At 27.2% G+C, this 21856-nt stretch overlaps 1 protein-coding gene and 1 long non-coding RNA gene across 2 annotated transcripts in view; one reads left to right on the top strand and one right to left on the bottom strand.

Moving 5' to 3' along the window:
- The window catches only part of LOC142325690 (nephrin-like), a 575430-nt gene that overhangs the window by 127396 nt on the left and 426178 nt on the right, over positions 1–21856 (bottom strand). The window lies entirely within an intron of this gene.
- LOC142325094 (uncharacterized) overlaps positions 774–21856 on the top strand; it is a 99633-nt gene continuing 78550 nt past the window's right edge. The window contains exon 1 of the long non-coding RNA XR_012756487.1: positions 774–875. This is a non-coding gene — a long non-coding RNA (uncharacterized LOC142325094). The remainder of the gene's footprint in view (positions 876–21856) is intronic.

The following is a 21856-nucleotide window of genomic DNA, read 5'->3' as shown; positions in this document are numbered from 1 at the left end:
GCTCTGAGAGCAACCTTGCTCCTTCGATTTCTAACGACAAGCGTGCTTGCATTGTTGATGCGGTTCCGAAAATGGTTCTATCAAGAACGCGTTTCTTATATTTAAATCTGGCACCAAAGCAAGAGATTGTCAAGACGAAATGAATTCCATTAATTATGAGCGGTAGATAAAATAACAATTAATCTACCCTTTAACTCAGTCATCGTCATAGATAATGCTTGGTATCATAATAATGCTTCTCCAAATTTGAACACGCGAAAAGTAAACATGATCGATTAGTTTAAATAAAATATCGTGTCATTTACAAGCAAAATGTTGAAGCCAGAACTGTGCAGTTTAATAAAAATGCATAAACCGCGTCTTAAATAACTTAAAATCGATCCAGTTTTAGCCGAGAAAGGTCACAGTGTTTTGAAATTGATTCCTTATTCTCCGGAATTAAATCTGATTGAAAATATGTGGGCGGTTTTAAAAGAGTATGTAACGAAAAAAAAAGTTAATTTTAAATTAGATGATATCATTAACATTAATCGAAAAACAAGCAAATTCAATTACGATACAGAATGGAAATCAAGGAAATGTAATGTAAATGTAATAAGTCACCACTCATAGATAAATAAGATGTTTATACATCTTATTTATCTAGGAAACCTTCAATTGAAATGCCATTGAAAATGTTGTTATCAACGTAAATGGTGATAGCGATAAAGTGATTTAAATATTAGCGGTGACAATATAAGCGATGATGAGCTGTCAAATTTGGTTAGTAGCAGTTCAGATCAATGTTCGTACGTAGTATAGTACTTCTCGCGTCACGTCTCCTTTGTTCTTTTTTCGTCTTCTACGACAATCACTTCCCCTTCAAACTTATTGTGGTTTGCAACAGTTCTAAATAATTTTACTTAGTTTTTTAATATTTTTTTATTATTATTTAAAAAAAAATATCTAATACTGCTTATTTATTCAATACGTATTACAGCTTTTTTCCTACTTAGAGCGCCTTGTTTTGAGTATTTAGTTCGATTTGTGTAATACTAAATGTTATTGACGTGAATGTTTAAAAATCTAAAACTCACAATAGTTCTTCGATATGGAATCAGTATAGTAGGGGTAATATAATTAGTTGGGTTTAAAGGAAGGAGGGATTCTAGCAGCAGTAATAATTATAGTAGTAATGTCGAAATGATAATTAAAATAATAAACTAGTTGACTGTTCACGACCACAATTAATTTTATTTTAACAGCGTATGTTTCTAATTTTCTTTATTAATTTCTGACATTACTCTTGATTAATTTGTTTATTAATATAAACAGTAGATCTTGTACACAACATTCCCTATTAGTTTTATTAATATTATATTGGTTTAATGTAACTAAGTAATTAATATTAATACTGAATTCATATTGATAATTATATGCTATATGTATATATGTAATATGATAAATAAATATATATATATATATGTTCTTGTCAATATCCGGATGTTACACTAATAAATTGGTTAACTTCGGGATGTGATTCAGGTATAAAATTAAGAAAAAATGCTTATAAATGTCTTTTCAAAAATGCTTCATTTTCCGATCTGCCTTGATATTACATTTAAAATAATTTAAATCCGTACCCAATAACGAACAGAAATATTCTATAAATTTTCAGTGTAGATATTTAATCTGACATTTTCTAGGAAAATAAATCTCGTATTTCTTCCTTTTAAATATTCCAGAATGGTAGCTATTCAAATTTTAATCATAAATAGTTTGTTAGTTAGTATCTGAATTGAATTTTCTTTTGTTAAATAAAATCTAAAGTATTTTATTTTACCTCCCTTATTCAACTGATAAATTGTAAATGAAAAGTAAATGTAATCTCTTATATTACATTTAATATCTGTAATACTGATATATATATCTGCGTTGTTTGGTTTATCAGTTAAATTTATTAGAATAATTTATATTTTACATCACTCAATGTGGACATTATTCATACTTTTCATTGAGAAATTTAGGACGATTCTCTAAAATCGTAACTTATTAATGTTATCACTAGTTTAATATTTGAAACAAAGCCTAGTAATTGAAATATTAATTAAGAAAGAAATCAGTTTTTTTTAAGATTAATCAGATATAATACATTTTTTTTACCAATTATACGTAGAAACATTTGAGACCTGTAAAATGAAATGACGTTGACTAGGTTGTAATAGAAAATAATTGGAAATAAAGTTAAAAAGTTTACAAAAATTGAAAATGAAGCTACAGTCTAGCGAAATACTTTTTCATTGATTGATTATGAAAAAGCTGGGGTTGAATGTTCAAGCTTATCTGAAATATGTATTCTCTTTTAGATAATAAACAAATTTATAAAAACCTCCAAACGAGTGCTATGCCATCTTCATTAAGAGTAATTTGGACAAAATGAATATTTTATTAGATATGCAGAATTGAAGATTAGTTTACGAAAAAAAGAGGTACTATCAGAAATGAAAAATTCAACTAAATCCGTTTTTAAGAAAAAAAAAATCAATATTCTTGAATAACAAACTAATTCATGTAAACTGTTTTTTAAACGCTTTCATTTAAATTATTTTTAAAAAATCATTGTATTCTAACAAAAAGATAAATAGAATAATAATTAGAAATGATAAAATAAATAAATACAAATAGCAATAGATAGGAAATCTTATTTTAAATATATTTAATGAAATTCAAAGAGTCACACTAAAGAAATTAAATAATTTTTACGCTCAAATTACTTCCATGCAAAATAATATTATTTTTCTTTTATAAATTTTATCTGCTACATTAGATTAAGAAATTTTTATATTTAGTTTACAAGAAGCCTTTTACACTCTTCTCGGAGTTTGTTATCATTAATTATATATATATATATATATATATATATATAGTTATATAGTATTTATTTTTCGTTTATTGTGTATAATATTAGTATATTATAACATTATTTCTTTTAAATTTTTTACCTGTGATAGTAGTTATAATTAATTTTTTAGTATGTTAGCTGTGATAGTAGTTGTATGTTTTTGTGTGAAATATTTTAGTTTATAATTTTTATTTGTTTTTGCTTTTTTAATATTTTAGTTTAGGTTTTAATTTTATTTAAATCTAAATTTTAATTAAAAACCTAAATTTTATTTTATTTTAATGTTTAAGTTTTAATTTTCTTTTTAAAATTCTAGCTTAAGTTTTTTTTTTAATTTTTGTTTTAAATGTTATTGTTAGATTCTATATTTTATCTTTGTTGTCCGGGCGATGATAACATGTAAATGTTTTTCGCCCCACCCAAAAAAAAAATTAGTTTACATATTAAATATAGATATTTAAGTAATGGGTAAAGTATTCTTGAATCTCCAATTATAATGACTTTATCATATACGTTTTTAAATAGAAAAGCTGGTATCATTTAGGGTGATAATAGATCAAGTACAATTCTTAATATTGATTGGATTAAGGATGCTTAATATTGATAAATTATTAAACGGATTTACACATTTTTTGTTGCACGTAAATACTCTGAAGTATTTTACATATTTAAGTCGTAAATTATGAAGTATACTTTCTTTATAATAAAGAAAGAACAACGAAAACGGAAAAGAGAATATAAGGATGATAAATCTTATTACTTAACAAAAGTTAATCCAGTAATATTTAAAATTGAAGCAGCATGCAGCAATTAATCTAATAATAACTGATTTATGTATTATTTATTTGCGCTGAAGCAAGAATATAATAATAGGTAAGCTTATTAAATCAGTTATTAAATGCATTTACATGTTCACAAATTGCGTCGTTTCACGAAATCTAGAACAATATTGAGTCCATTAAAAGCTTGCATTAGAATAAAGAGCTGCTTTTACTCTTTACTCAGTAAGGACATCAGAAATTCAATATTTGAGAAGCATTTTCAATTGAAGGGAGGAAAACCCCCGTTGTGTAGTTAACAAGACATGTAAATAGGGGTTGATCTCACCCTTCAACAAACCATACAAACAAGGGTTCTTCAAACCTTTACGGCCAATAAATGATCTCTTATAAACCCTTCCCCCCCATGGCTGTTAATTCTTGTTTATCGCTATAACTGCAGTCAAATAAAATTCAGAAAAAAATTAGGTATACAGCAATATTACGAATAAAAGCATTACGACTTAACGTTATAAATAAATAAAAAAATTAATAAAGGTTCGGTCTTTTTGCCGTAATTATCAGTAGAATATAATATGACACAGTAGTAAATCATCTAATCCCTTAATTAATTACTAAATTAAAGATAAAAACTGAGGGGATGAAAAAAAACAAATTTTTTTGGGAGCGGGAAGTGAAAGCAAAATAAGCAGACGGGAAAGACAATTTGAAAAATCAAATTAAAAAACCGTAGAAAATGAAACTAAGAAGAAAGTGAGGGGAAATAAGCGACCAAAAAGAGAAAAAAATATTAGAAAGACGAAGAATAGTGAAATGAATGATGAAAGCATTTATTTAGTATGTGGTAAGATTAATATTAAAGAGGTGTTTTATTTTTTCACCTAACATAAACAGAGAAAGAGAAATTGAACTGAAACATAATACAGTGTTTCATTAAGACAGAAAAACGATAATAAAACAAGACTGTAAGGTTAAATAACCTTATGACTTTAGAAACCAAATAAACCCAAGTAATACCGATCTGAAATAGAACTAGTTAGAAGCGGTTTTAATTACAACTACAATTTGATTCACAATCTTCCGCTGTAGAGTTCATTAATATCCAGAAAGATTTACCATATAAAGGTTTAAAATTTATCTTAGGTAACGTTAAGACTTCAGGAAACTTACGGTGGTTGTTGAAAACAATATTAATTACATTCATAAACATAAAAGGCTGAAATAAAAAACGAGAAGATATTGGATGTGAAATTAAAAATATGAAATTAACATATGTTGATAAAACACATTAGAATCCTAAATCAAACAGTAATATATAGGAAGACAAAAAGGCAATAATTAACTGAAAAATAAAGCTGTTTTTTTATTAATGTTATTAAAACGTAAACAAGAGTAATGCTGCTATGATTTTGAATAAATTTGATTATAATAGCAAAATTTAGAAAACGATAGACAATACAGTATATTAAATTAAGAAGAACCCTCGTTTAAATTCGATAAACTAAACAAGTTAACTACAACTGGAATAATATTTTAAGTTCTGAGGAGAAATTTAGGCCAATTGTTTCTGTTCCATTCACCCAAAAACTATTTTATCCTTTAAAAATTCATAAATTCAACAATCAAATGTCATCAATAGTTTAACAGATTGACAATTAAAAAAAATTTAGCAAATTACAATTTTCCTCATTTGCAAATAACTGTGAGCTAGTTAGTGTTAAAAAAAAAAGAAGAATTTTATAAATTGGTAAAATTTTTATCCTTTGAAAAACATTTTATAAGGTTTACGGGAATTTTATATCTTTGAATTTAAAATACAGTTTTTTATTTTATAATTGTTTAGTTCGTATAACTTTTGTTTATGAAGGCGAAGTTAGAATGTAAAAAATTATTCCTGTTATCAATTGACCCGCCGGGTTGGTCTAGTGGTGAAGGCGTCTTCCCAAATCAGCTGATTTGGAAGTCGAGAGTTCCAGCGTTTAAATCCCAGTAAAGAATGTTACTTTTTTTATACGGATTTGAATACTAGATCGTGGATACCGGTATTCTTTGGTGATTGGGTTTCAATTAAGCGCACATCTCAGGAATGGTCGAACTGAGACTGTACAAGACTACACTTCATTTACACTCATACATATCATCTTCATTCATCCTCTGAAGTATTATCTGAAAGGTAATTCCCGGAGGCTAAACAGGTAAAAGAAAAAAAAGTCCTGATAGTAAGTATTCCCAATTATTCCTATTTTTATGCATTTATTCTTAATTAGTTACGCTTTTATATTTGATTTTAGGATTTAAATATATATATATAATTTCTGAAAGAAGCAATATGTTCGATTTTAAAAAAATAAAAATTTTAGAAATATTCTTAACATTTGATAACCATTACTTACAATTTTCAAGATATTTGTTACTGGATGAGGATAACCTTTAGCTATATATTAATTTCCATTTAAATAAGTTTAAATAGATGTTTTAACTATATTTTCATCTTTAAATAAAAAAAAGAAGGAATATACAATAGAGATAAATTAAATAAAATATATTTTCCGCCAGTTAAACAAAAAAAAACTTTGTAGTCTAACCAGGAAATGAACATCAGTGCAATAATATTATACTATTATTATTGTTATTTATAGATTGATAAACTTTAACAAACCTGTCTACAAATGAGAATAAAATTAATCAGTTTTCAATTGTATCAGTTCGTTAAAAATTTCTGACCGAAGAACGATCAGGTGTGTGGTTTATTCAACTTTATTCAGAGTGAAGTTTTCCGCTTCGGTAACAAATTTTCATCACTAAAATAAATGACCAACCATTCCACTCAAATCACGTCAATTATTAAAAATTGCTGTAATCAGCTGACTTGACACAATGTTTAGTTATTTTACGTGGAAAAAATTATTAACATTATTAAAAATCTGATGTGGGCACTACATAACTTCCTTGTACGCCTATTAAATTACATATACACATTTTTTTAAATGAAAAGTATATAAAATTTTATTTCATTAATAACTTCTGATATTTTTTTTGTACTTTTTTATTGTTCTTATTGAATTATTATTTATTGTAATTTTTTTTTACAATCAGAGGTTAATAATTATTAATAAATCAATATATTTAAATGAAATAAGAAAACAAGTTAAAAGAAATGAAAGGGGATGAAGTCGGATTTGAACCGATCTGCCTTTCCCTCGTAAGATTCAAATATTTCATTAATAAAAATTTGATTTGGCTCTAACTCTGAAACCAATGAAAATAAGTACCACGTATGATATATCGTTGAAGAGCTTTCAATGAGGGCTTATTACTGCAGTTAAGAAAAAATAAAAAATACAATTTTTTTTTATTTTGGGCTTTTTTGGACACTTTTGGTCCAGTCTATTGCAATCAAAAGGGGATATGCACAAAATGTTATAACAGTCCTAAATCCAAATTTTCATTTATTTATTATTTATTTTTTTTGTTTAACTTCCGGGACTACCGTTAGATATTTGCTTCAGAGGATGAGATGAATGATTTGTAGCGTGTGTGAAATGCCATGTCTGACCAGGATTCAAACCCGGGACCTTCAGATGAAAGGCCGAAACGCTATCACTTGCGCCACGGAGGCCGGCATTATTTATTTATTTGAATTAGATCGTTACAACATAATTAATTTAAATTATTTAATTTAATTAACATAATTAATTAATTAATTAAATTTAAATTAGAACACCATTTTGCTGATTAAACAATCATCATTAGAATAAATGAATCCGTCTTAAATTTTGTTTAAGGGAGGGATATATATTTGATTAAAATTCATAATATATATCTTTCTTGAGGTAACTTTCTAATTTATCCAACTTCATACAAGTTATAAGGAACATGGTAGGCAATCTGAGTTGAAATGTTTACTGGTTTTTATACTTTTTTAAACTAACTTTCTACTCTCGACTAGGGTTTGATAATTTTTAGTTTTAATCAGTCAACGATTATTTTAATTTTATATATATATATATATATATAAATTTTTCAAACATGGTTACTGCTGATACATTAATAAATTATTACATATTATTAAAATGTACAAATCCAGCTTAACAGCAATTAATTTTGAACTTCTCAAGTTCTTCCAGTCCTTAGAACATCGTCAGGAGATTAAAATATCATTATAAAATAAAGTTAAAAAACTAAAATATTAAACAGTCATGACTGATTGATGGTTAACAGTATCAATTACTGTGTTAAACACATTTTTACTGATTACTAGCAATCGGTCATGACTGCTTAATATTTTAATTTTTAACTTTATTTTATAATGATATTTTTAATTTCCTGACGGTGTTCTAAGGACTGAAAGTTCTTGAGAAGTTCAAAATTAATTGCTGGTAAAGTGGATTTTTACTTTTTAATAATATATTACATAGAAGTAATTTTTTTGTATACTTATTTTTTAATCTATATTACTTTTATTATAAGGTACCATTTCTTTCTTTTATTAAAATTAAATGTTTGGTTTATTTTTAATACTAACTACTCAGCATCGTTTAACAATTGAAATGACCAACTATTATTAGATTTCAATTAAATCCTTTTTAATTTTATTTTATTAATCACGGCCCGTTGATATCGATATATAATTTATTTTTTATAATAGTTTTCACTTTCCAGCAATCTAATAGTATATTCGAGCGCTTTCGGATTAGTAATCCATCCTCAGGAACATTGATGTGTCATAATTATAATTATTTACTTCACATTATATTATTTTACCTTTTGACGATCAATTGTAATATTTATAATTTTTGTTTTTAAAATTCAAGTTAGTATAATTAATGATATGTGAACTAAATAACTATAATTATAACACATCAATGTTCCTGAGGGTGGATTACTAGTCCGAAAGCGCTCGAAGATACTATTAAATATTGTTGGTAAGTGGAAACTATTATATAAATAAATTAAACCTTTTTTAAACCTTTCAACATTTAATTTTTAATATTTTTTATTAAACCACTTATTAATAAAAAAAATCAATGTTGATTTTATTGCAAGCTTGAAGAAATTTTGTTATATCTTATTAACTTTAATGTTAAAAGATTATACTGTTACTATTTTCACGTGTAAATGGTTTAATATACTGAATTATTTGGTTGACTTATACAATTATGATTTTAATATAATTACATAATTTGATAAACTTTGAAGTGATAATCAAATAATGTAATTATTTAATAATTTTCATCTTAATACATGTCGATAAAGGGGACACAAAATAAATTATACAGAAACGAGGATTTAGAAATTGATTTAATTAAATCCGATTCAATAAATGAAAGGCTGCTAAAAAAAGAAAGAAATTCTTCCTTTAAATAACACGATTTTAATTAGTTTTGTAAAAGATTTTGAAAATATTAAGTAATAAGTAGTGACTACGTAAATATTTTCTTTTGGAGAGAATAAAATGAAAATCTTAATAAAAATCTTAAATCAAGGTAAAAGTAAAATCTTAATGTACATAAAGAGGGAGATGTATCAACATTTATGTAAAATACAAACGATAAAAATTTTAATAAATTCATACAAAAAGATCTTTCTTTTCATTAAGTTTATTCATGTTTTTCCTCATAGTAGTAAACTTTATTTAAACTTAATTAAATTTTTCCAAACTAAAATAAAGTAATAATAAAATTAATTTCACATTTTCGAATTAGATGTTATTTTTATTGATAAAGGGTAATGCTCACACAATCATCAGTTTGCAAAGAAAAATATAAATTATAACAAGAAAACAAGGCAGCTGAATCATCATGAATAGGAGATATAACCTGCATTTTAGTAGGTAAATTCATTAACGCTGATCAGACGGCAATTAATAAAATTTATTTAAAAAAACAAATAAAAAAATTAATAAAATATTTATCAATTAGTTGACTTGATATAATTTGAAAGAAGTTTTGAAAAACTCCACATAATCTCCAGTACATTTTTCTTTAAGTGGAGGTGAATGAATATAAAAATGAAATTAAAATTTGAAGTGTCATGAAAAGAGATTATTTACGTTATTACCACCAAAACAATAACACGGATACAGCGAATATAAGGAAAAACTTTTAAAATTGTATTACATGTTGAAAGACGTTAAGAATTTTTTTAATAAAAAACGATAAACGATGTTATTTTGAAAATAAAAGTAACTATGTATTTCTCTAAGAATGTGTTCGATATGTCTTTGGAAAAAAGCATATTTAAAAAGATTTATTGTGTTAACGCGTGTTACATATACACGTATATATGTTACCATCCATTAATACTATAATTTTATAACAAAAAATATATAAACAAGCTTTTTACTTCCTTGTACGAAGTAAAAGAAAAAAGAAGTGTTGTGTTGTGATCGCGAAAAATTTCGGTTTTTAGATATCAACGGAAATATCCATTTTGACCATTCCTGAATATATTTTACTAGTTTTGGAGTGACATCTGTCCGTACGTACATACGTATGTATGTACGTACATATCTCGCATAACTCAAAAACAATTAGCCGTAGGATGTTGAAATTTTGGATTTAGGGCTGTTGTAACATCTAGTTGTGCATTAACCCTTTTGAATGCAATCGACTGAACCAAAAGAGCCTAAAATCAAAAGAACTGGATTTTGAACTTTTTATTAACTACAATAATTAGCCCTCATTGAGAGCTTTTCAACGATATAATTATCATAAGTGGTACTTATTTTCATTGATTTCTTATTTTTATAGCCAAATAAAATTTTAATTAATGAAATATTTGGATCTTATAAGGGAAGGCACATCGGTTTGAATCAGACTTCATCTTCCTTTTTTAAAATTTTTAAATGTATTTTTTTTAATTTAAATATATTGACTTAATAATTATTTACCCGTGATTGTAAAAAAAAATACATAATCATTCAATAATAACAATAAAAAAAAAAATAAAAAAAAAATTTACGTAATTTTTAAATATGTGTATATATAATTTAACAGGCATTATTATATATGTAATAGATTTGGTAAAAAATTTGATTATTTAATATTAATTGAAAATCTAATTATATATAATTAAATTATAGTTATATACTGAAGATATTAAAAATTGGAAAGTCGTTGATCTAAATTAAATTATTTAACTTATGATTTCTTTCTTTATATCCTACCAAAAAATATTGTGGCAGCACGTAAGCTCACCTAAACACAGACGACGTTCACTACCCACCGGGTTGGTCTGTGGTGAACGCGTCTTCCCAAATCAGCTGATTTGGAAGTCGAGAGTTCCAGCGTTCAAGTCCTAGTAAAGTCAATTATTTTTACACGGATTTGAATACCAGATCGTGGATTCCGGTGTTCTTTGGTGATTGGGTTTCAATTAACCACACATCTCAGGAGTGATCGAACTGAGACTGTACAAGACTGCACTTCATTTACACTCACACATATCATCCTCTGAAGTATTATCTGAACGGTAATTACCGTAGGATAAACAGGAAAAAAAGAAAGAAAGACGACGTTCACTAAAATAATATTGAAATTTACAATCTGTTCCCCACAAGGTCTAAGAAACGTTATTACTTTCATAAAAAAGCATTCAGATCTGCGTTCCTTCTACCTGATTGCTTTGTAAGGGCCACAACCATAACAAATCTCAGGACGGACAGAATAGAATCTTTTGTCTGTATATGTTCGCGTCATGAGCGTATATATATATATATATATATGTGTGTGTGTGTGGGGTGGGGGCGTAGTGTAAATGTTATATTATTTTGTGACAAAATATTAAGTTTTAGTAGAATTGAGTTACTAGATTAAAGCACCTTCGAATTAAATGGGCGGGCAGGGACAATAGCTTATTATTAACGGTCCAGGATAATTCCATATACGTACTTAATATATATCCATCAACACCTTCCCAAATTTATCGCTTGCTATCGCCTTAAAGCAGCGCATCCTTTCGAAAAATAGATCAAATAAAATATTTAACTAGCCTTCGGTTGCTTATTTAAAAATCGCTGTTTAATATGTCTAAAATTAAAAAAAAAAACAAAGTTAAAAACGATTTAAGGATTTTATACTTTTTTATTCCAGATGATTTACTATTCAGTTGGCCCTTGGGTTCGCTTTCTAAAAATGGAATTATGGTTTATATATTAATCTGCTTTATTTTATTAAACAAGAATTCATTAACTTGATCCATCAAGTTAATGAATTTGACTAATCTAGTTATATAATTGAAAATTTAAATTATTTACTATTAAAAAAATTACGATTCAACTTAGAAAAAAGTAAATCCATTTTTTAAATATTCATTGACGGTTAAGTTTTGAATTACGTTGTCGTCGCTCGCATTAGGAAAAAAAATAATATTTTTTTTTGACAAGCAATTCACAACTATATTTTATATTATGAACACAAGAGCTGTGGAAAACTTCGAAGTTGATGACTTATTTACTTAAAAGACCTAAATTTTTTTTTAATTTTCCAAAATTTATGTATAATAAACATAATAAAAAAACAAAACTTTTAGTCAAATTTCGGTCATATAATGGAAAATACCTATATACCTTAAATGTGGGCAAAACCATTCGCGTAGATAATATTCCCGTTAGTGACCATATTATGTTGTCAACTGAGTGAACATTTTGGAAATCTCATTCGACAATAAATAATTCGCTTGGAATGATCAGGTTGATTATATTTGCAACAATACCGAATTATATTGCTAACTATTAAAACGGTTTAAATAAATAAATGTTTGCCATGATTATTAAATATTTATTTATATGTATTTCTCAAAATATAATATCTTACGACTTCTAAAACAATTATGAAGAGTTTATTGAACCAAATACGATTATTTATTTTGCACGATTAAATATATTAATAATATAGATATATTAATAAATTTTAAGTTTATATAAATTAATTTATATTTACTTCACCCCCGCCCCAAAAAATACCGTAAATAAACTAGTGGCTAAGTAAGAGTATACTGCCTCAATAGTACCCTCTCTCACCACAAGGAGCGCTAGTGTAACACTGAAGTACAGCTGTTGTAGTCGGCAGCTATGTTGCGACGTCACAGGTGAGCGATAGAATTAAATAAATGAATAACATTTAAAATGTAGAAAAGTATTTTAAGTGGCCGCTAGTACCGCCACACCCGCGCGAATGAAATATACGGTATGCGCGTGGGCTATAGTTAGAATCATTAAATTAAATAAACAAAAATATTATACTTAAACAAAATGATAATCATTTTAAATTAAATGGAGTGTGTATGTATGTGTAAGCCGTGCATCAGAAAACAGCCGCATGACGAGAAAGTTCTACAACTGTGTTGTCAGCTTTTTTTTAATTTTCTTGCAATCTTTATAATTAACAATGTAATCAGTTAATTAATTTTTTATTTTTTGTTATTTTTTAAATCTATAAAAATAATTATTTCGACTACTAGCAATATTAAGAAAGTCTTACTTTAACTAATTTGTGATATTTTCAACTTCTGTATCAAATCTTTCTGAATAGAATCTATAAGTACTGCAGGACAGTGTTATTTATTTAGAACGCAATATTTAATGATGTTGACCATTCTGTGAAATTGTTTTAATCAGAGTATTTATTCTTGAAAAAAAATGATGGTAACAGTGTTACTAAAAGTAATTTTAAGTGTTAAAAAAATATTCAAACGTTTGATAGAAATGAGATAAACTTATCTGTCTATATAAAACGCTGCCTGTAGTGATTCTTTACTAGGCATATGCGTCATGATGATTTGAGCTATTTTTCAATATCCTGGAAAATATCTTTTCCTTAACAATAAAAATACAGATTATTAAAATTATACTTTTCCTCTCTCTTTTTCTGTTTAACCTCTGGAACCAACGTAAGGTATTACTTCAGAGGATGAATGAGAAGTGTATATATATATATATATATATACATATATATATATATATATTAATGTAAATTAAGTGTATTCTTGTACAGATTTAGGTCGACCATTCCTGAGATGTGTGGTTAATTGAAACCCAACCACCAAAGAACACCGGTATCCACGATCTAGTATACAAATCTATATAAAAGTAAATTGCCTTTACTAGGATTTGAGCCTTAGAACTCTCGACTTCATAATCAGCTGATCTGCGATGACGAGTTAACCATTAGATTTCCTAGGTACTTCTTTCGGTACACTGTCCGTAATTAAGGCTTTTTAATATTAACTTTAGAAATCATCACAGAAATAAAAATAACAGTGAAAGGCTTAATAGATTATGGTAATTGCAAATGGAATTCTAAATTAGTAACATGTCATTCTTCTCAGCAAAACTCTGTTTGGAAGGAAAACATTTATAAATCACCACACGAAAATCTTTTCAATATTATTTATGATACTATCTACTATGTGTTTTATGCTGGACTGGTTACTACTACATGTCTTCAGAACTTTCGTGTAAATATCTAAGATAAATACTTTGTTTCATCAATCGTTGTTAAATATTAAAAAAACAAAAAAAAAAATAGTAATAATATACTAATGAAATAAATCTTAACATTAGGCATCGTCATATAACTTGACCGTAAACTTAAATTTTTTTCAGTTAACTTCATCAGAAATTGTTATTATAGTTTATCAATTTATTTATTTTTATATTTGGTTTATTATTTCACATAGGTATTATATTGACAAATTGTATTAATATGAACTAGAATTTTGTCCCGTTTGTTTTTATTAATTTTATATTTTGTGAAGCTGCTATTCTCACAATTTCCCTTTGATCCGTTCAGGCAAATGCAGGAGGAGTTCTGTTTGTTTCCCTATTATAGCAGAGCTATCAATTTATGACCTTGTTTACGTATAAATCTATAAATATGTATTGTTCTCAGTAAAATATTTATTTATAATTTACCCTCAAATAAAAAAAAAACAAAAATAAATAAATATTAGTCTCCGTAATTGGATGCCAGTCTGTTCAGGTTGAATACATAAAAGAAACATATTTAAAAGGCAAATAATCCTTACTATGACGTACTGAATCAGAATTTATATTTCTAGAATTTGTTTACATCTTTGATTAAAGCATCTGTATTTGCAGAAAAACAACTAAAATTCCATCATATTTACTGTGATACTGGCTAAAAAAAATAGTATCGTTTTTTCCTGCCAAACACGTTTTAAAAAAAAATGTGATTAAAACTTCCGAGAACCGTAACGTGATACATAGTGAAGTTATGAAAATATGGGACTATTCTCATTCCAGCACATTTTTTTAAAGCGAATTTTAACAGCTATACGTAGAGAGTTCGTGGAGGAATGAACTCATTCTTAATATAAAGTAATAATATTAATTTTTCTTAAAATATCACCTTTTACATAAATAAAATAAAACGCTCCTCACTCATTCACTCCTCAAAATATACTTAAAATCCGTAGACATAGGAATTTTTGCTACCAAGGAAAAAAAACTTTTTTTTATATTTAAAATCCTTAAAAGAATAAAAAAGGGATTAAACTAAAGCAACTGAACCGTTGAACTTCTTCCACTCTGAAACACAGGAAAGCAAAGCAAGTGAAATTTGTTTTATTTCAGTTGTAATTTCAACTGGATTGATGTTCAATAACGAACACCAGCAGATTAAAAGATGTCTATCATCTCCTAACAATAGTATTTGACATATTTTAGTTGGTTGAATAATAAAATTTGGTAAGTTTTTTTTAAATAAAAAACTCTAATGATTTAAAAATATTATAAACGCAAATTTACATATAAACAAAAAAAAACATCGCCTGATATTTATTTATTGTGTGCCTTAGCAGGGTGTGTGCTTTAGCAAGGTGTTGCAAGTTTGCACATAACTTCCTTTATCGATAATAAACAATACGAGATGAGGTATATTAATATTACACCGTTAACGTCTCATCGACACTATATCCCAGTCCGTATTCAATTCATGGGTTTCTAATTAACAATAGAACTTGGCAAAGTGATCTAAGTATGTAACATGGTACAGCTACTCTTGCTACACAATTAAGGAATGTAGCTCTACCTATATGATCCGATTCAAAATAGTTTCACCATATATATCTGACGATTTTATCGACTACCTTCTCATTGCAGTAAAATAGTCTAATAAATTGTTTTATTGATGTGTTGTTTTATTTGATTTTTCATTTTTGATTATTTATTTTTCTAAAATATTTAATTATTTTGTTTTGTAATATTAATAATTTAATAATAATAATATTAATTAATTTAATAATATTGATAATTTAGTTTCTCCTAATACATAATTAAAATCTGCCACATTTAGATATTTATTTTATTTTTAATAAACTGCAAATTTCATACGTTTTTATTTAGTTTCTGCCAATTTATTCATACCACTTTATCCAGAATCAAATTCACTACAAGTTTTGTTTAAAACATTTGTATATTTATTATCCATTTAATTTTTTTTAAACACCCCCAAGACAACCGGACTTTGTCACTAAGCATAAAACGGCCACCTCATAGTGTCGTGGCAGCAGTCTCTTCCTTTCTTATCTGGCCTCTCTTCTAGATGTTCACCATCGGGGTACCCCCAGCATCATCGGAACAAGTCAACCACCCTTCTGGACAGCCGACATGTTCCTCTGCTAGGGGGGCTATCATTCCCATCAATAACCAACTAGCTCCTGACCCGCGTTTCGGGTGCTGGGAGCTCCCCCGCGACCTTCTTACACCTTGAGGGTCCTCCATACTATCATTGGGGAGTACCGACCCACCATTCTTGCGTGTGTGCGGACCAGTACATCCTAGGCATGGAAACAATTTTAATTTAAGCCAAACATAAAATAATGTGTTTTATGACCCCAATATATTGCCTCTTTTTTACTCCCGATACCTTAAAAACTGCTAAAAGTACTGTTGTGAGATCCATATTTTCCAATTTTTCAGAATATATTTCATATAAAACAATTACATTTACCCCTTAAAAATTACAGCTTGGCTTAATTTTAACGAAGGCACAAAAATCAGGGCAAAATCCTTCGCCAGCCGATACTCGCTAATAAGCATTTCCGAACTTATGTTTGTATGAACTTTCTTATTTATTTTCACCAGTAGAACATGATGTCCTGAGTGTTGTATAACATGCACTGTATAACTGAATTAAGCCTATAGATCTATTTAACTGAAATCATACAATTCATATTTAAAATAGAACGAAAAAATGTAAATTCATAGAATAATTGATTGATACATCAATTACAATTGCTCAGTCGTAAATAGGATGCTGTAATAACGTTATTCAGGTGTCAGATCAATAAACCTGATTCATGTATGTTTGCGAGTAGTATCAGATCGCATAACATGTAATTACAGTCAGTGTACATTGGGTTTTGCCTAGGACTAAACAAACGTCCCGTTACTATGTTTATAAGTAATGTAGTATATTATGACTAATTAGAATTACACATAACTGCTTTACCTAAACTAACTATAATGGAAATAAAATCCAAGTTTATAACACCGGATTCAGTATATAATAATCTCTAACACAACTGAACTTCGTCTGTAATTGAACACTAATTGATATAATTATATTAAAAACGTTATGCTTTTATGTTTATTTTACATCAGAAATAAAACAATCCGAAATGGAGGTGCAAGTTATTATTGAAAAAGCACCAGACGCAGATGATATAAAAACTGCAAAAATGCAGGCTCCAAAAGCTCAAAGAACAGCTTCGGTGAGAGCATCTATTTCAGCTGGACCCAGCACTACAGTAGAGATAGAATCCAGCTCATTGGCCGCGGAAAGTGCATCGCTTGCTACTTTAGATTCAATTGCAACGATGTTAACAGCACCAATGAGGCTTTCATCACCTGATGTAAGCCGGCGAACGTCATTGGCATCAGAAAGAGAAGACGATGCCATGTCCCAGGCCTCAGACACACTGTCATCGGAAGTTGAGGCTGTTCGCAGAATGGAAAAACGCAAGAAAGGATGGCCGAAAGGAAAGCCTAGGAAGTAATTTGTTGGATTAGAAGTTATAGAAAAATGTAAAATTTTGAACATGATTTTTGATTCATAAGAATGTGAATCACTGAACCTTTTCTTTTATTTCTTTTTTGAAGTGGGATGGGGCTAATGACCAAAGTAGTCGATGCCCCTAAAAACCTAAAAAAAAATAAATAAAAAAATAATAATAAAACAATCATCAATATACAATCACCATCCAGTTCAATTTTTTTTTAATTTATTTTTTTGTCATATCTGTAATAATAATAATATCTATATCTATATCTATATCTATAATAATTATTTAATAATCATATCTATTAAAAAAAATCTAAAGTATATTATAGCTAACAAGTAGATTTGTTCATTGCAGTACACTTGAATATAAGAAAGAAAATACAACAAATTAGATTCATCCATTTTCACTCAAGATAAAAACATTTGGCAACATTTTTTTATCAAATATTTATATTTATTATCAAATATCTTGAAATTATAGTAAAAGTTAGTTGCTTTTATACGGATTTGTATACTAGACAGTGGATACCGGTGTATTTTGGTAGTTGGAGTTCAATTAACCATACTTCTCAGGAATAGTCGGCCTTAGTCTGTACAAGACTACACCACAATTACATGTCATTCATATATATTATCCTCATATAATTGGTATGTGGGGGGGGGGGGTAGGGTTGGTTATTGTTCACTACTTGACCAGATTGAAATGTACACATTACGTAAAAAAAAAAAAAAAAAATGGAAAAAAATTAATTTTTTTTTAATGGAATTATAATTTTGGAACTATTCAACATCATTCCTTAATCGATTAATGGATTTAATCGATATTAATTCCTTGAAAGTTTCTTTATATGATTTCCTGCAGTTTAATCTACTATTATAATGCGTTTTAAAATTATAAATATTTACGATTAGGATTAACACTATTTCCCCAAAAAGTTACTCTGTAATTTTATTAACACGTATGCATATGCATAGTGAACGATTATTATTGAAGGTCTCTCCATAATTTGGTAAGGTTAAAATGATATAATAACCTATACTCTGCTTGGTATACATAATTATTACTTCATACATTACAAGGCCTAAAATTATTACACTAATGAGGATTTTAAAACTCTTTAGTGGTTAAGTAAGCGGCAAAATATTTACTTTTAACCATTCATTTGAGAGATATTGTTACTTATCAAATTTGTTTAATTTCAATCTTTCTAAGCAGTTGAAATTACTATTATTATTATTTACAATATAGTTAACTGTTTTATACAGAACAGCCTCTCCTAACCTGTTTGTGTCAAAAATACACACACACACACACACACACACACACACACACAATATTTTTATCTTTCTTTATAACACCTTTAAATGGGCTATTCAACAATCCGCTTACCTAGATCGAATTTTAAACTAACGCAGAATAAACTACATCAACTAACCTGGAAACAAAATAATTACTTTTAGACACGAAAAACGAACTTTTTATTACAATAAAAAAACTTCGCACATTAATCTTTATTCTTCGCATGAGTTGTATTCCAGAAGGAGACAGGTAAGTATTAGCACAGTGCTGCCGACCTAAAACTTCCTTTCCATACAACTACTGCCTCACCGTTCGTCATATCTCAAGGAGCCGTTTCCTCCAAAACTGTTGCATGCAGGCTGTCTTTCTTTACAAAAATTATAGGGAAATGACAATGTTTACAGAAGAAGAAATGACAGTTATTCAATGGAAATGAATAGGATTGCGTTTTGATTCCCGTTTGCAGTTTTATATTTTTTAACAATTACAATACAGAGAATCTATGATAATTTAATATTTATAAATATTAAATTATAAATTTATGTGATTCCAATCGTAAATACTGTCTACTTCCCGTTACAAAACCTATTTCAATTCTCTTAGTTCTGTTCCCTCTACCTTCTTTGTACCCTCACCATAATTTATCATTATTTTGTTGGTGTATACAGATTCACAAAATTGTGTAGTACTATTATTTTATTAAAATAAAATGGCAATAATTTAACATGGTAATACAACCCTAATGTTTATTTTAATCTACTGTATTAATAAGGACTTTTTTTTTAAAATGAAAATTATTTTACCCATCATAGTTAACAGAATAACAATAAAATACATACAAAACACATTTTTATCATTATACGTTTTCATTAATTTTCTACTTAAGATGTGTTATTATTTAAATCCCAAATAAAAGTTTTATTGTTCATAGGTTCATTAGAATTTATTATGAGCAGCGTTTCTACCAATCTTTTTTTTATATTTTTCTGTATCATATCTCAGATCAAAAATAAGTTTATTTATTAAAAATGATAGAGTCAAAAATAAAATAATAAATGTAATACTAATATATATTAAAATATAATTAGGTAATCCCAATCCGCCAAGAATTTAACCCAATCCCCCAAGTACAAAACTAAAGAAACATTCTTGCCTTTATTTCCTTTACATTACAGCCCTTTCGGGCTTAAGCCCATCTTCAGTAATATTTTCTTATTTATTATTTACAATAGAGTTCTGTATTAAAATTATATATAACAACATCGAAAGAATTTTAAGTAATTGGTAAGTTTTAGTACATAAATTTTAACTTTAATTGTAATTTTAGTTTTTTAAATTTAAAAAAAAAAAATTTTGAGTGATCAAATGTATGTTCTGTAAATGTTTAAAATTTGTTTATTTTGCTCAATAACCAAAATTATAAAAAGTGAACAAGTATAAATATATTGTATAGTAGTTATATACGTAAATAGAAATAAAAATAAATCAGAAAACATTACTGAGAGTGGGCTTATGATCAAAAGCGCTTTACTGTAAGGAAATAAAGGTAAGAATGTATAAATATATAATATTAAATATAAAAATAATAAATATATATATATATATTGTCTGAAAATGATTTACTAAGTAAGTTAAATTTATAAGTAAGTTTTAAGTAAGTTAAATTTATAATCTGTAGACAATATATATTTAAACACACACTAATTTGTTCATTTTTGGATGAATGCATACGTTCTATTTATCTAATGTAACATTTTACTTAAGTAAAATTACATTAGAAAATTACATTAAGTAAAATCACAGTAGTAATTTAATTTTTATAATCCTGTTTCATTAATATCGTCATGTCGATGTTGTTAATAGGCTTATATGTGTATAATGTATGTGTGTGCGCGTGCTTGAATGTTTGAATATGTACATACGCACATAATTAATTATAACAGTTAGTATTTTTTAAACTGTAAAACCGTAGAACTATGAATAATTTTAACCGTAATTTATTTTTGTTATCAAACAAAATGAAAATTTTTAATTATTCCGTTATTTTATAGATAAAATCCTACTTTTAAAAAGTGTATAAAAAAAGTAATAATAGTAAGTTTAAAATAAATTAGCGAGTGAATATAAAAAAAAGAGATGGATTAAACCGACGTATGGGTAGAACATTTTTTCCACTGGAATAGATAATGAAAAACTGTAAAAAGAAAGGAGGGTTTGTTATAATCCAGTTTTTAAAATTCAATTCAAGCCTTCATTTAAAAAAAGAAAACTGAGTCTTAACAAATTTAAAAGAAGGGTGACGAGTTGAAAAAAAAGTTCTAAGCTACAGAGAATTGTCAATAAATATTCTCTAATTAATAGGCTTTCTTTCGTGTTTCCTGAATAAGAATTATTTGTCTTCTGCTAATGAAAATAAAAGATTGCCAATTATAAATTTTTCTTTACAGAGAAATGCAGTTAAAATATTTGATGTTAAATTAAAGCAAGGGATTAATCCGACAGTGATAGCGTGTATATCTAACAGTTATTTATTCATTTAGCAACGCATAATTATTACAGTGACATTTCAAAGATAAATTAGCGAGTGATTAGCCAAATTAAAATAAGTAAATATTGTGGGAATCGATTTATAATTATGTGATATTAACTAAAAAAAAAGAGAGAATACATGGGCTAAACAAGAGCATAAAATTATATACAGGCTATTTCATGCTAAGTAAAGACAATCGATCTGGAAAAAGTCGACTTCGCCATTCCATCTATGAATAAATTAGTTATAAACCATCGATATTTTCTACTAAAAATATTAAATTTTGATAATCTATATACATATATAACATAACATTTTGTGAGTGATTCATAACCATTG

The sequence above is a fragment of the Lycorma delicatula genome, chromosome 5 (assembly GCF_047948215.1).
Source record: "Lycorma delicatula isolate Av1 chromosome 5, ASM4794821v1, whole genome shotgun sequence".
NCBI lineage: Eukaryota > Metazoa > Arthropoda > Insecta > Hemiptera > Fulgoridae > Lycorma > Lycorma delicatula.
This window is presented reverse-complemented; position numbering and strand designations above follow the sequence as displayed.